At 44.1% G+C, this 17,011-nt stretch overlaps 1 non-coding gene across 1 annotated transcript; it reads left to right on the forward strand.

Annotated features, from left to right (window-relative positions):
- The first annotated feature begins 8,863 nt into the window (after positions 1 to 8,863).
- Positions 8,864 to 8,970, forward strand: LOC144704005 (small nucleolar RNA R71). The gene has a single exon (XR_013581701.1). It is a non-coding gene; the product is annotated as a small nucleolar RNA R71 (small nucleolar RNA).
- The last annotated feature ends 8,041 nt before the right edge of the window (positions 8,971 to 17,011 follow it).

A 17,011-nucleotide genomic window follows, 5' to 3' on the forward strand; every position in this document is an offset into this window, starting at 1 on the left:
TGGAAAGCTTTCTTCTTTTCCTTGTAGAGCCTTGCATTGTTGTAGGCTTCATTTTGTAATTTTTTCCAACTCTTGGAGTTGGAGCCTTCTTCTCTTCCCAGCTTTGTCTAAGGACATATTCAACTGCTTAATTGCCCATATAGATTTATACTCAATTTCCAATGGCAGGTGGCATGCTTTGCCAAATATAAGTTGAAAAGGTGACATGCCTAAGGGAGTTTTGTAAGCGGTTCAAATGGCCCAAAGTGCTTTGACCAGTCCTTTCCCTCAGGCCTTACAACCTTTTGCAGTATCTTCTTTATTTCCCTAATCATTAGTTCTACCTGGCCATTGGCTTGTGGGTGGTATGCGGTAGTCATTCTATGGAACACACCAAACTTTTTTAAAAGAGTCCTAAAACGGAAGTCGCTGAAATGTGACCCCCATCACTAATGATGGCTTTTGGACACCCAAAATGACAGAATATATTTTTCTCCACAAATTCCATCACATCTTTGCTATCAGTTGTTCTAGTGGCAACGGCTTGTACCCATATTGAGACATAGTCTACAACTACTAGGATATATTCAAAACCATAAGAATTCGCGAATGGCCCCATAAGTCAAATCCCCAAAAATAAAAAATTTAAACTTCTAACATAAGATTAAAGGTCATATGATCCTTTTTGTTCAGGTTGACCGAAACCTGACATTCTAAGCAGTTTTTACAATATTCATGAGCATTTGCAAATAAAGGAGGCTGATAAAATCCACTTTCAAGTACCTTATGGGCAGTTTCGTTTGAAGAGTGGTGCCCACCTGCTGGTCTTGAATGACAAAATCTTAGAATGTCCTTTTGTTCATTCTCTGAAACACATCTTCTGAGGATTTGATATGCCCCTTGGTAAAACATTTCAGGATCGTCCCAATAGTAGAACCGCACATCTCTAAAGAATTTATTCTTCTTTTCCCACTTCCATCCTCGAGGAGTCCTTCCTGTGAGTATGTAGTTGAAAATGTCAGCAAACCAAGGGGGGTTATAGATCGTAACTGTCAAGAAATGCTCATCTGGAAAAGCATCTCTGATATTTGTTTGATCATTTGTATGAATTCCTGACAAATGATCAGCCACCACATTTTCAAATCCTTTTTTGTCTACCATCTCAAAGTCGAACTCTTGGAGTAGTAGTACTAATCTTATTAATCTGGTTTTGGATTCATTCTTAGAGAGCAAATATTTCAGTGCAGCATGGTCAGTATGAACAAAGGTCTCGCTCGCTAATAGGTAAGGCCTAAATTTCTCTAAGGCAAATACCATAGCTAGCATTTCTTTTTCTGTAGTGGTATAGTTCAGCTGGGCATCCAGTAGAGTTTGGCTAGAATATTATATCAAAACAGGTTTCTTATTTATTCTTTGGCCAAGTACTGCTCCTACTGCAAAATCAAAGGCATCATACATGAGCTCAAATGGCAAGTCCCAGTTAGGGGCTTGCAAAATTGGCGCATGTGTGGGAGCTTCTTTTAGCTTTTGAAAAGCCATTATAGCCTCCATATCCAAAACTACATCATTGGCTTTGCTAGAAAGTAAAACAGCTAAAGGTTTTACTATCTTAGCAAAATTAAATATAAATCTTCTATAAAAACCTGTGTGACCTAAGAACCCTCAGGGGGTTCTTAGGTTGGTTGGAGGAGGAAGCTCCATGATGGCCTCAACCTTGGCGTTGTCCACTTGCAACCCACGACTGCTGATGGTGTGTCCCAAGACTACTCCTTCCTGCACCATGAAATGGGATTTCTCCCAACTTAGTACTAAGTCAGAGTCTATGCATCTCTATTGCACTTTTTAAGATTTGCTAAACATGATTAAAAGGAATTACCAAATACTGAAAAGCCGTCAATGAATATTTCTAACAAAGTGCCCACTAAATCTGAGAAGAGTGCATTCATACACCGTTGAAATGTGTCTAGGGCATTGTGTAGCCCAAAGGGCATAGGCCTAAAGGCATATGTTCCTATGGGACATGTAAAAGTGGTTTTTTCTTGATCTTCTGGATGGATATTGACTTGATTGTAGCCTGAATAGCCATCCATGAAGCGGAAATATTTTTGTCCTGAGAGCCTCTCCAATACTTGATGTATAAAATGTAGGGGATAGTGATTGATGGCGCGGCACAGTCCGAGACTGCAGGACCATCGCTCAAGGAATCAGCACCGTCATCGACCCCACCACCGACTCGCGTCCAGCCCGCACGACAAGCCAGAACGATGACGGGCACACCCAGATTCAATTATCCCCGGTAACGACGCGCCATCTTCGACCTGTGACCGCTTTCAGTTCCCGCTTTTATGTTTCCTTTCATAGCTTTCTGTTCTTCGTACCTACGTTGTAGCAAGGGGAAGTTCCCGGGTGAGGATATCTTCCCCTCTTGCTAATGGGCCCTAGCCCTTAGTCATTTCCCTTTATTTTTGTTTTTGTTTCAAGGGGGCCATCCACCTATTTCCCTTTAAAAGGAAGGGGTGGGCGCCCTCCTTATACACTCTTGAACTTTCTTTTGAACAGGCATAACGTTTGGAAGTCAAAGAGTCACCCCGTTGAGGAGAGGAAGAAGAATAAGAAGGAAGTAGAAGAAGAGGAGGGAAAGAGAGAGAAAAGCAGGGACGCCTACCGCCGCTGCATCGCCGTGCCGCCGCTCGCCGCCATACGAGTTGCCGCCGACGATGATCCAGCCGGTCCTCACCGGTCGTCGCCGCGCCGCCAACTCCCTTGCGCGAGCCATCGCCGCCGTGCCCTTGCAAGTAATCGCTGCCGTCCCCGACCACTACACCGACCCCCATCGATGTCTCCCAGCTCTGGAATAGCTGCCGCCGCGCCGCCGTTTGCCATCGTGCGACCTGCTGATGCCGCACCCGTCGGTTCGCACCGCCGCTCGCCACACACTCGCTCCCGTCTTCTACTGCCGCGACCGCATTCCCCCACACACCCGACCAAGCCGCCATCCGGGAGCGTGTGTGTGTGTGTCAACGCCGCCAGCACCCGCGAGGGCCCTCGCCAGCGTGCTGCACGCACCCCTCAACCACGCAACTGCGCCTCACCTGTCCTGGTGCCCGCGAGTGCCGTCGTCTGCGCAGGTCCTCCACGCACCGGCGAACCACTGTGCCTGACGTACGGAGGTGCTGCCGCCCGCGCACCGGCACACCACGCCGTCGCGCACCAGTGTGCGTGCTGCACCCGCAACTGCGCCCGACGTCGTGCAAGCGCGCGCGCGTTGCTCGCGCTGCGCGGATCATCTACCGCACGTGCCCGCACGCCGAGTGCCGGTGCTTGCCCTGCGCCACGCGCCTGCCCCATGCCAACAAACTGCCTGCATCGCCGCCTCGCGCGCGCCCCGCGCCACCCCGACGCCCGTGCCCGTGCAGTTGCTGCCACCCTCAGGCCCCCCATGTTGTTACGGAACATCTGTCGCAGGCCGCGACGAAGGTACCCCCTCTTTACTGCCCTTTACTTCTCTTATCTGCTTCAGTATACTTTCGAAATGCCTACTCCGTGCTCGGGTTAGACGTAGGTGAGAGAGACAGGTTGAGAAAATGACGACGATCTATTCGAGGGTCGTACCTATCCGGTACGAGTCGGGTTTGCCCGACGCGTGTGAGCATATTAGCGGGATATTCCCATTCGGCGACATATTCATCCTCGACCCTCTCGGGCGGGGTTCGGGTGGTCTGGTTGATCCTACCCTAGGCGACCCCATCAAATATCTGGAACGGCATAACCGCGAATCGGCACTTGCACGTACGACATTTAGGATTTTTGCATCTCCATCATTTATCATATCTGTTCATCATCATTATCGGACGACACTTTCCGTCGTTGTCCGAGATCCTTATTTGGTACCGAGCAGCTACCCTCGGTGATAACCCGACGACGCCTTGACGACGTCTGGCATAAGTGATCTTTGTTAGTAGCCTTATTAAGCTTTCTATAATCAATAATACCCTCCAGCTATTTGGCTACTCTATTTTGGATCTCTTCTCCTTTAGAATTCGTTTCTATTGTGGTCGTAGAATTTTTGGGTATCATATGGATGGGGCTCACCCATTGCCTATCTGAAATGGCATAGATGACTTCCACATCTAGCCATTTCAGAGTTTCTTTCACAATTACCTTACGCACGTGGGGGTTTAACCTTTTTTGGGGTTCCCTATGTGGTTTAGAATTTTCTTGTAAGAAAATTCTATGTTCACAAATGTTAGATGGATTCCTTTGATATCTTTAAAGGTCCATCCTAATGCTTGTTTGAACTGCTTCCAAACACTTATTAAATCATGTTCTTAAGAAGAAGTTAAGGTGGAGGAAATAATTACTGGTAAATTTTTTTCTTTGTCCAGGAAGAGTACTTAAGATATGAAGGTAGGGGTTTAAGGTCTAATCCTGAGTCTGGAGGTTCCATGGGTTCAGGGTGAATGGTCGGTTCTTCTTCTTCTTCTGGATGAAGCTCCTCTACTCCTAAGGGATGTTTTTTGAGTATACATTCCCCTATGGCATCTATTTTGGAAAAATTGATTTCCTATTTTCTCCTAGGGTGCTTTAAAGGTCTATCGAATTCAGTTGCATTTTTTCATCCCCAATCTTGAATTCTACTATTCCTCTTTCAAAGTCAAGGACTGTCCTAGCTGTTAATAAGAATGGTTGACCTAAGATGATTGGTGCTAGGCTTAGGTCCTCTTTAACTTTCACTTCAGTCATGATAAAATCATTAAGGAGGCTACATCGATTTACTTTAACCAGCACATCCTCCAATAATCCTGTAGGTTTCCTAATTGATCATCAGCTAAAAACAAGTCCATGTAGATTTCCTCTAACTCCTCAAATTTATATTAATCAAACACTGCTTTAGGCATTATGCTAAGACTAGCTCTTGTATCTAAGAGAACTCTACTGAATCTCTTTCCTCCAATTTCACATGTTATCAAGGGAGATCCAGGATCTTTTACCTTTGGTGGTAGTCCTCTAATAACGCTGGATGACTTCTCAGCCATCTTTGGTATCTCCCTTTTCCCCTTAGGTATGCATAAGTCTTTGATTTTTTTTTTGAAGAAGGGTGAACTATCTATCATATTCTTAACAGTGATTTTCATGATGGGATCATGAAAGTTCTCAATGATTTGTTTCTCATTTTCTAAGAGCAGTGGGATATGGGATAGATGGGTGTGAATGCTCTAAGAAGTCTTTTTGTGGTGTAGGTTATTCTTCATCTAACTTTTTATTTCCTCTATCCTTAGGTGGATGACGGAGGCAAATTGCGTAATGAAATTTTTAATTGTCGTTATTAATTTGCCTTCAATCAAATAAATTTATAAAAGTATAGAAACTTACTCATGTATAGCATGAGCAAGGTCGCCTCCACAGGGACTGGCCTTTAGGTTTAAATTCAATAGTTGAGTTATCTTTATTAAATTGTAATAATAATACTAAAGATAATAAGAATGAGAAGAGATAAGTAAGAAGAAAGTATAGAGGATATTAGTTTAATAAGATATGTATAGAAAAGGGAATTTTAGATATATATAGATATACCTTTATATCTACTAAGAAGTAGAAAGGATTAGGCTATTAGGTACTATTTCTAAGAATGAGAGTAGTTTAGTTAGTGATGGAATCAGGTTGCTTAATATAAGTAGTAGTAATAAGAGGATGGGGGAGAGAATAGGAGTTTTAGAGATGTATATATATTAATAAGCTAGATGGGAAGATAATAAGTGAGTACCTAGCTATAATATGATAAGTAAGAACTTAAGTAGTGTAAAGAGGCTTTAGAAAGGGGTAGAAGATATTAGTGATTAAGAAATTTTATATAACTATAGAATAGGTTAGAATTACAAAGTACTAGTTATATAGATCAGATTCTTATCACAGATTTATTATAAGCAGATTTAGAGGTTTTATATATTTATATAGTTTTTATAGAGTTCTCTATAGTCTAGTTAATAAAATATAGGTAGATTTAGTCGAACACCTGAGAGGTGTTCGACCAAATTTCAAAGAGGTGGACGAAATTAGAGAGTTATATTTATGATATTGTAATTTTTAAATATTTTTGTTTTAATTTTCGTAGGGGAAATCGAAGATACCACGATCTTTCGTTGAACGCCCTTAAGGTGTTCGACGAATTACTCGAATGAGAAGAGGGAGAGTAACATAAAGAAAGAAAAGGGCACTTCTGTCGAACGCCAGCAGGGTGTTCGACAGAATGCTTGAAAGAGATTTGAAATTAGGAGAGAGAAGAGTGACCGAGTGATTCTGTCGAAAGACCGCAAGGTGTTCGACAGAATGCCCGGAAGAGGCGTAGATATATTTTTTAAAAGTTTTTATAAGGTTGAACTTAGGCAGATCGAATATGGTTCATCGAACACACTAGGTGTTGACGAAATGCCCCTAAGAAATCACAATCAAAACAAATCGAAACTGCAATTATATGATGAAATGTTTGATAAAATTTTTGGCGCTAAGCTCAAGACGGATGTATAGGGATAATCTACAGAGATCAAACCTCACAGAACACCCTGATTCAGAGAGCAGATGTGGCGGCGCCAGTCGTTGCTGCCGAACTCGATTTCTGACTCTCCTCCTCCGTCCGGGTGCGATTCGATGAAGAAAGGACCTCCAAGATCTTCTCTAGAGCCCTCTACACTTCAGAGGTGTGTCACGGCACCTCGTCGGCTACTCGGTCACCTGTGAGAGCTCTCCGCCGTCCCTGTGTTCTTGCGGCAGGAGATGAGAAATTCAGGGCTCTTGGCCCCCCTTTTAATGGCTTGGAACGGACCCCCGATGCCTTCTGATGATGGGGAGCTGGTCCCCCCTCTCCGGCCGAGAACAGCCTTCGGCTGGTGGAGACGACGGCCAGGGGCGTGAGTGGACACAATTACCCCTGGCCGTTGGATCGCCTCCATCTAGGTCCAACGGCTGCGATTAAATCACAACCGTTGACCCTTCTTCCGGTGGACCCTTTGTCCCTGCCTCGTCAGCGCCCCGCCAATGCCCCGTCAGCCTCCTTATCTTCTCCGGATTCGTCCATCACCGGGCCCCGCGATCCTCGTCAGCCTGAGAAAAATAGAAAACAAATGTTAAATAAACGTGACAGATCCCACCGTTCGATCTTCTTAAAGAAGATCGGACGGATAAGATCATGTCCTTTTACTTCAGAAAGCCCGAAACGATACGGGCTTCAGGCCGGCTTGGCTCGAAGCCCGGTATCATTTGTTCTTTGTTTTCTTTAAGATCACGGCCCGTTCGGCTGCGATCATTACTCCCCGACAGCCCGACCCAATGCGCTTCTGATGCAAAATGGGATTTCGCAATCCCATATAAAAAGTTTTTAAAAAATGGCGCTATATATAAACGTCGATACCTTATCGAATTCAAGTAATCGACTCACCTCTCTCCTTGCGATCGAATGTGGGCCTGCTATTGACTCGATTGTGGGCCTGTTGTGTGCGCGGTATTGGGGCTCTCCTTGTGGTGCATGGGCCTCGCTAGCGGCTGGACTGGCTAGAGCGCTGCGCGTTCGCCGACCTGACTGCTTGCTTGAGGCCCAGTTCTTGAGTTGCTTCATAACCGGCCCAATAAAAACAACTTTTTATTTATATTTGCATCTTCACATCTATATTTTTTCTTTTTCAATAAGACCTCCATCTCTTCCTGCAAATTAAATACAGATTTTTCTCCCTGCAATTTCATGGATAATATGCTAAATAGAACATTAGAAAATTATATCGGTCTTATATGTATATTTTGCTGAGAATTATTTAAATTGTAAAACATGCATAAAATGGCGTTAAAAGGCATCATTTTTACAATTTGCTCTATTTAGTGCATGACATGCAATATTCCATAAAATAGGGTAAAATACACATCAAATAATCCCAAAATGTTGTTAAAATACGTGTAATTACATGACTCATTTTGGACTTATCTGTGGATCCTGAAGTTCTTTACCATTTCTTAAATTAGGAATGGCTTGAAGGTCTTCTTGATCCACCTCTATGTTTTCCAATTCTAAATCATGAATTCCACTATCATTAACAACACAAACATTTCTAGGATTAACGCAAGGCTGTGTTGGGAAACGACCTGAGTGGGAGTTGGGGTCAATTCCCTTACTTCCTGTTTCGTTTTGGTTCTTCTGAAGCGTGTCCACCAGAACTTTGATCTGCTGCTGACTCTCCATAGTGGCTTTAATTTGTAGCTCCATCATTTGTGCTAGCCCTTGTATCATTGAACTCATTTTATCCAGAGAGTCAGTTGTACCTTGATTATTTGTTGCTTGCGCATTTGGGGCTTGATAAGGAGGGTATTGAAAGTTAGGCTGTGGAGGCCTAGCGTAGGATAGACCATGCTGGACAAGTGGTCGAGCTTGAAATGTGAGCTTGGTGGATTGGTTGAAGACAGGTCTTTGATGAACGGCCTTAGAGTTTTGTTCCTCACTCCATGGCTGTTTATCCGATTAGATCACCTGTAATTCCTCTTCCTGTTGCTGGCATGCTCCCTCCTCATGATCTTTGCTGCCACACATTGAACAAATCTTTTGCCAGGACTAATGGTGAGTTATGCTGCACTAGTCATTTTACTATGGTGGTTAGCTCTTTTAATTGCTTTTGGACCCGAATATCATGTCTTTCTTTAAAAGATGATACATGTCTCCTAATTTTTCTTCCATTATTGCTTGGATTAATTTTTTGCAAGTTAATCTCAGAAACTCTTTCAATAATTTCCATCACCTCATCCTCATTGTCAATATAAAAATATCCCCCCCGTAGATTGACCTACTTTCAGTTGGTTCCCCTCACTTAGTCCTTGATAGAAAATTTTAGCTAACTTGGACTCCTTGATGTCATGATGAGGACATTTTCTTCATAGATCATTGAACCTCTCCCAAGCTTCATTAAACTTTTCATCTTTGTGTTGACAAAAATTCTCAATCTCCCTAATGCATGCCTTAGTTATAGAGTGAGGGAAGACTTCAAGTAAAAATTTACTTTCAATTTCTTCCCAGCTGGACAAGGTTACTCCAAATTTCATATACTAATCCTTTTCTTTGTCCTCTAGAACATGGTGAAAGTAAAACATCTTAACATGATCGGTTGAAATTATGGGCATGCATTGAGATGAGCAAATCATGGTATAATTCTCTAAGAAATAATATGGATTTTTATGTTACTTTCTAAAGAATTTAGAAATGGAATTAAGTAAGGTATTACCGATTTTGAATTTAAGTCCCTCTAGAAGATCTAAAGCAATAAACGTAGATTTCCTTACAGTCTTTGGTTTTACTTGCTCTAATAGAGTCTTTCTTTGAGGATTGCAAGATAGTTGGCATCTCTGATGATCTTGAGGATTTCCCCCCATGCCTTTGTTGTGGCTTTTGGCAAGATTTTTGTTGAAATTGTTCTCTTCTTGATCTTGTGCCATAAAAATCTTCTTTTGGGACCTGGTTAACACCATAAACTCAAAGAGAAAAGATGCGATAATATCTGTTAAGGGTAGAGCTACCCTTAATAAAATAGAGAGTAAAAACAAATTGAAATCAAATCCCCGAAACTATGCATTGCTCTATGGCAACGAGGCCATTTTATTGGTCCAAACTAGGGATTCAAGTTGATGATGAATATAGCTCTAACAAGGTTGTTTGTAAGGTTAGTAAGGAACCAATCAACAATTTTATTACCTTACTAGTGGTACTTAGTAAGGGTCGATCCCCCCGGGAGCTATGTAGCTAGTTAGGATGAATTTCAATAAAAATTTCAGAATTTTAAGTTGTTAAGATGGTTTATTTTCAACAAAAAAAGATGTATACTATTTATACTTGGTGTGAAAAATTTTCCGTACAAAGCCGTCTACATTATTCATCTCCACTAAATGACATGACTGACCTCGCCCTCCCTATGGGTGAGACGAGCCAGTCGATCCCGACGTCCATTGTGTTAAATCACAAGGAGGTATTAAGAAGTTGAAGAGAAAAATTTGGCAGAAAAGGTGATAGAGGTGGGATATAATTGATAGGGGCTTGGGAGTTGAGAGTTAAAGAAAGGTTCATGGAAATGTGATAAAGCGCGCCAGCTTACTCTATCAGAGATGTCATCAGCGCCACCATCATCGTCGTCTGCAGTCTGCTGGTTTGCCTGCAGCCTGACCAGCACGCCAAGGCGCTAGTGAAGGGACACAGGTTTAATACCAGGGATGGAAACACAACCGTGCCTTCAAATGTTTTGATTTATTGCCGGATTGTGTTCATTTTATTTGTCTTTTTATTGTGTTGGTGTGTTCAATTTTGATGAGACAGTATCAATCTTGTCATGTTCATGTTCATATCAATGCGTGACGTGTTGTTTTGCGTCGTCAAGAGTTAAGTTTATTTCTGTATTAAGCATGGTCCTATGCATAAGATCTCTTATAGTAAGGGCACTTGTGCCCTTACTAAGGGCCATCGTGGTCTTATATAAGGGGCATGATAGGGCCCTAGCCCTTGACACCAGTTTGTGAATTAAGAAGTTTCGTTGTTTCTTGCCATGACTCGTGCCGATGTTACCAGCGTCGCCAATTTTGACGGTCTCCCTTGGAGCGGTTGTCATCACCTGCTTCGTGCCCTCATTGACGAATGACTTGCCCCTCTAGTTCATAGCATTTTTCCGCTCCCTTTTCTAGAGCCATCATATCGCCTCGCTGACGCAGTATTGACTTGCACTCTAACTTTGTGCCGCCTATCGTTGCTTGCATCTACCGCACGACTCCTCTTGCACCGATCCTGCATATGGTCAGGCGATAGGACTCGACTGATTGCTCGAGCCACTGAGCCCCCACACTCCTTCATTATGGCCTTCCCTCTCCTCCTCCATGTTCCTACGCCACGTCAACATAGCCAGTGAAGCCAAGCTCTGTGCGTCTATTGCACACCTCCACCAACCTACCCATGCTAATCTGTGCATCGATGAAGATAGCCACAAGGAACATCATCATTGATAAGGTACGTCATTCCCCTTGATCAATTGTTATATTACCATCATTAGTATATTACGGCTGCACACCACCATGCTCGGTTAGTGTAGGTGAGAGACTATATCCAGAAAACTACGAGTGAAGTGATTTCCTAGGTACAGGTCGAGCCCGTTAGTTACTTGTGAGCGTCTATGAAAAGATTCTGTTCGACGTTATAGTATCCGTCGCAATCTAATGAGAGTCAAAAGGTCATCGTTACCGTCACCGGTCACCCAACCTGGAGCTCAGAGTTTGGCGAACCCCACGTGTCAGAGCCTGCATGTGCATCCAGCTAGGAATCATCGCATCACGTAGTTACATTGTCCTAGGGAATTTATCAGTTGGACGCCCTCATCAGTGAAATTTGACATATTCTCGTATTCCCGGGAGAATTTATGGGGCACATCAGCATACTCCATTGGGGACATCATGTGAGCTGCCATCATCATCGTTGATAGTCTACCGATTTGTGTCCAAACCAACTAGCATGCAAAGGCACTTGGGAAGACACCCCTGTTTAATACCCTAGATGAAAGCACATGCACGCCTTCGAATGTATTGATTTCTTACTAGCTCGTGTTCATTTTATTCATCATTTTAGTGTCTTCGTGTATGCATATTCATTGTGTTGGTATCCATCATGTTGTGTTCATGTTCGTATCCATGCGTAACGTGTTGTCTCGCATTGTCAAATGTGTGTCAAGAGTTATGTTTATTTTTGTATTAAGGGTGGTCCTATGTATAAAATCCCCCTTAGTAAGATCACTTGTTGTGATTAAGGACCACCTCGTCGAGCATGCCCCAGATCATTGTTTTCCTTGACATGGAGCCTGAGCTGATGTGAAGAATCCGAACTTCCACTACCAGGTTTGAAATCGCCATCGCACCGTGTTGTATTTTTTGTATTTATGTCATTTTATCTTCTTTATGTCGTGCCAAGTTTTTATCTTCACGTCACATTGCCTTTTTTTCATCGCATTATCGAGAAATGTAAGGAGGCCTCCACCTGCGTACAACTTTCCCCTCCTTCCCCCTTTCTTCTTGGATTTTTACCATATTTTGGAATATGTCCACCAACAAGAGGGGAAGGGAAGGCCACCAAGCCTTCCTCTTTCTGCCACCCCCTTTAAGGTGCCATTGAACACCCCTACCCTCTCCCCTCCCTCCTCGTTCACTATAAAGGGAAGGGGGAGGCTTGTTTTTGTGGTAGGCTATCATTTGAAGAAGAAGAGAATGTTGTTTGTTTTTTGTTAACATTCTAGTGTCGCCCCCCCCCACCCCTCCTTCCATTCATCAGAAACCCTAGTCCGGCGTCTTCTCATGCCAAGGTCAGTTTCCCTATGTTGTAATCTCCCAACAGGATGGCCAGCGGTATTGGGACCTTCTGTCTTCGTCCTGAACTCGACCCAAGTATCCCCTAGATAGAGAGAAATACCATGGCACTCCAGTTATGCCGTTATTTCTTTTCCCATTGCACCGCTCCCGTCAATGGCCCGGCTTAACTATGTACGCTTGTGAGAATAAAAAAGGAAAGGAACTAGTCAACGACTCACCTACGGCTGACACGGTGGGTCCGACAACCTTGGGGAATAGGAAATAATCAGTTGAGCACCAGTGTCTCTTGGTGGGCGTCAGGACTTCACTGCTACACGGCGTTGGGTCCAAAATCATCAACCTAACCCCTCCCCTCTGCCTGAACTGGTCAACTACTCGACCCTCCCCAGACCACCAACGTGCACCGGCTTGCACTTCATCTCTTTATCTCTCAGAACCGCTCTACTCATCTTACTCTGAAAACCACCTCAGACCACCGCAGTGTGAACCTGCGACTATAGCACGTTCACACCCCTATCACATTGCTGATTTTCATCTCTTGCTTGGCAACCCGCTTAAGGTTCTGTTCTGTAAGGATCCCTTCTGCAAAATGCCCGCTAAGTCCTCCGGTGTGAGTCTACAAAATGAGATGATCCCTCAATGAAGTCCTAGGTATGCATAATCTTCTACCAAAGAAAAGATAACCATATGCTATGAAGTAATCACGAAGTTCACTGCTCGTTTTATCATTTAGAGCACGCATAATCGATCCAAAATCAGGACACTCTACGTAGTCATTCTTTAGTAGTTCGAATCCCACCTGGCGTGTCGATCGCTGACCTTCCGCTGGTCTTGTAGGTACCGAAGGGCACTATGGTCCTAGTACAGAACAAATATGCGAGGCAGAAGGTAGTGTCTCCAATGTCTAAAGGCTTGGACTAGCGCGTAGAATTCCCAGTCATAGTTGTCGTACTTCCAACGTGTATCATTTAATTTTTCGCTAAAATACTCTATGGGATGTCCTTCTTGTGAAAGGACTCCTTCTATGCCTACCCTTGAGGCGTCACATGCTACTTCAAAAACTTTACCAAAGTCAGGAAGTTTTAAGACCGGTGCTTCGGTTATGAGTTTCTTCACTTGTTCGAAGGCCTTATCAGCTGTTGGAGTCCATTCAAACTTTTCCTTTCGTAGTAGGTCTGTTATAGGGGCAGTGACACTGCTAAATCCTGGCACGAATCTACGATAGAACGTAGCTAATCCCATAAAACTACGGATGTCATGTATGTCTCTTAGGTTTGGCCAGTTAGTGATGGCCTCTATCTTTGCCGCGTCGGCGGATACTTCTTTTTCAGATAGGATGAAACATAAGAATGATACCTCAGCTGTAAAACAGGAACACTTCTTGGGGTGGGCGTAAAGCTTTTCCCGTTGTAGCGCCGTGCACACATCTCGAAGGTGTTGCATATGCTCATATCTACTAGTGCTATATACTAAGATATCGTCAAAGTAGACGATGAATTTCAAAAGGAATGGGCGTAGTACGTCATTCATTAATATCTGAAAAGTGCTGGAGTCGTTAGATAGCCCGAATGGCATGAGATTCCACTCAAATAGACCGCCTTCTATCTTGAAAGCGGTCTTCCATTCATCGCCGGGACGGATCCTTACTTGATGATATCCACTTTTCAATTTAATTTTTGAGAAGATCGTCACACCTGCCATCTCGTCAAAGAGGTCTTGAACTCGAGGGATTGGAAACCGATATTTCACGGTGATTTTGTTGATTACTCTCTAGTCACAACACATTCGCCAAGTTCCATCTTTCTTTGGCGCGAGGAGTGCTGGAACAGGACAAGGGCTAAGACTTTCTCCAATCAATCCCTTAGAAAGGAGTTCTTTGACTTGTTAGTGAAGCTCTTCGTACTTCACACGATCCATTTGATAGTGCGGTAAATTGGGGGGTGGGGGGGAAGCCCCCGGTACTAAGTCGATTGCGTGTTGTATGTCACACAACGGAGGTAATTCATTGGGTAGTTCGTCGGGGAATACCTCCTTGAATTTGCCCACTAGCTGAGCGACCTCGGGGGTCGTGATATCTATGTCTAGTTCCGTACTAGGAATGGCAAGTGTAAGTGCTAAGCAGACAAGGGTATGTTCTGTGTCTTCCTCCAATTTGCATTGAAATATGCATCCATTCATAACAAGAGTATTCTAGGTTGGTCTAGAAGGAGTCGGGATGGGCTGTACGTGCGGATTTATCGACTTGGTCAACGGATACCAAATGAGTCGTCGACCGCCATAGATGAAAGTACAAGTGTTGGCCCACGTGGAAATCAGGACATCATGGTCAAATAACCATGGGCACCCTAAGATAATGCAACATATTTTCATTGATAGTACGTCGCATAGCACCTTCTCGTCATACGTGCTCATCAGTGAAACACTTTTCAATTTAATTTTTGAGAAGATCGTCACATCCTGCCATCTCACAAAGAAGAGGGTCTTGAACTCGAGGGATTGGAAACCGATATTTCACGGTGATTTTGTTGATTACTCTCTAGTCACAACACATTCGCCAGGTACCATCTTTCTTTGGCGCGAGGAGTGCTGGAACAGGACAAGGGCTAAGACTTTCTCCAATGAATCCCTTAGAAAGGAGTTCTTTGACTTGTTAGTGAAGCTCTTCGTACTTCACACGATCCATTTGATAGTGCGGTAAATTGGGGGGTGGGGGGGAAGCCCCCGGTACTAAGTCGATTGTGTGTTGTATGTCACACAACGGAGGTAATTCATTGGGTAGTTCGTCGGGGAATACCTCCTTGAATTTGCCCACTAGCTGAGCGACCTCGGGGGTCGTGATATCTACGTCTAGTTCCGTACTAGGAATGGCAAGTGTAAGTGCTAAACAGACAGGGGTATGTTCTGTGTCTTCCTCCAATTTGCATTGAAATATGCATCCATTCGTAACAAGAGTATTCTAGGTTGGTCTAGAAGGAGTCGGGATGGGCTGTACGTGCGGATTTATCGACTTGGTCAACGGATACCAAATGAGTCGTCGACCGCCATAGATGAAAGTACAAGTGTTGGCCCACGTGGAAATCAGGACATCATGGTCAAATAACCATGGGCACCCTAAGATAATGCAACATATTTTCATTGATAGTACGTCGCATAGCACCTTCTCGTCATACGTGCTCATTTTCAGCGGAATGTAACACTGATTTCTAACTGGTAGAGTGGATGCACCTCTCCATGAAACGTTGTAAGGGATGGGATGTGGTATGCGCGTTAATCCCAACTTTGCAGCAGTCTCCTCCGAAATTGCGTTGATACAGCTGCCACTATCCACTATCAACTTAATTGTACGTCCTCCGATTTTGACGTACAAGCAAAAGATAGACGTTTCTTGAGCTGCATCAACGGTAGTCGATCTGGTCGGAGTTGCTGAGGGCAGCAAGAGGACCACGAGGGTAGAAGTAGACTGAGTTTGAGTTGCCCTAGGGGGCTGAGTCAATGGTCTCATCTGGCTAGACCGGATCCGAGGGGTTGTCAATGCCACGGTAGAGTTAAGGGTGGGAGCTAATCTAGGGATGGGCTGGGAAGAACTCGAGCTGTCGGCGTCCGTACTGATACGCTGAATCCACAAATTTATGATTGGATTTTCTGGTGTGGATGTTATTGGGGTATTTTGAATATACCCTAAGGGTTCTTTGTACCCCTTCTCCTTGGGTAATTCTCCGCGAAGTTCGTCTACCTCCAAATCTCCTTCCGGTATGTCTTCTACCGGGTTACCATGAATGTCCATGTATAGTAGTGAGGACATTTAGTCCTACGGTGTCCGAAGCCCATGCATTTGAAGCATTGCATGGGCTCTCGGGCGGCGGCCGGTGCTCGGGCCGTAGATATAATGGATGATGCAGTCTGCGCTGCCGTCACCGTTGTGGCTGGGGGAGGAGTAATTCAAGTGGTGGACATGGTTCCTCTAGTCCACCCTGCGTTACTCATCGTCCTCCCTGTCGAAGCTACGCTATTATTACTAACGGTGGTTGCTCGGGTGGCAACCACGGGTGGTGGAGTAACGTCTTCTATAGTATACTCGCTACTCTCAACCAAGCTATAACCTTGGTCTACCGTAGCTGGATTTTGTTCCAGCACTCTAACTCCTAAATCATTTTGCAATCCATGAATGAACAATGCGATTTGAACTTGTGGACTGTCCAGGAACTTACATCGCATCCCGAATTCCTCGAATTCCTCTATGTATTCACTAACTTTTCACTTGCCTTGTTTAAGGTCCATCCATTTAAGGAGCAAGCGAGTCATGTTGAGTTTGGGAATGTACTTTTCCTTGAGCTTTCGTGACATTAGTTCCCAAGTAGGAGAAGGTTCACCTCGGCGTCATGCCGCTTCCTTCTCGTTCTTTCAAAAGATCTTGGCTTGGCCGCCAAGTCTTGCTTTAGCGTATGACATGCATAAATCATCGTCCATGTCATATCACTGAAAATAGCTCTCTAATTTGGACTCCCAGTCCGTGTATCATAGCCCTATGGGCTTTCCGGGAACCCTCAAAAAGTGGGACCTCCATTCTAACTCTCTTTTGTATCATATCCCTATGGGCTTTCCGATGACAGTCTCGTTCGTCGTCCTCGTGTTGATGTCGGTGCGGTGGCGGACGTCTCATATCTTGTGG

The sequence above is a fragment of the Wolffia australiana genome, chromosome 5, assembly GCF_029677425.1.
Source record: "Wolffia australiana isolate 7733 chromosome 5, ASM2967742v1".
Taxonomy (NCBI): Eukaryota; Viridiplantae; Streptophyta; class Magnoliopsida; order Alismatales; family Araceae; genus Wolffia; species Wolffia australiana.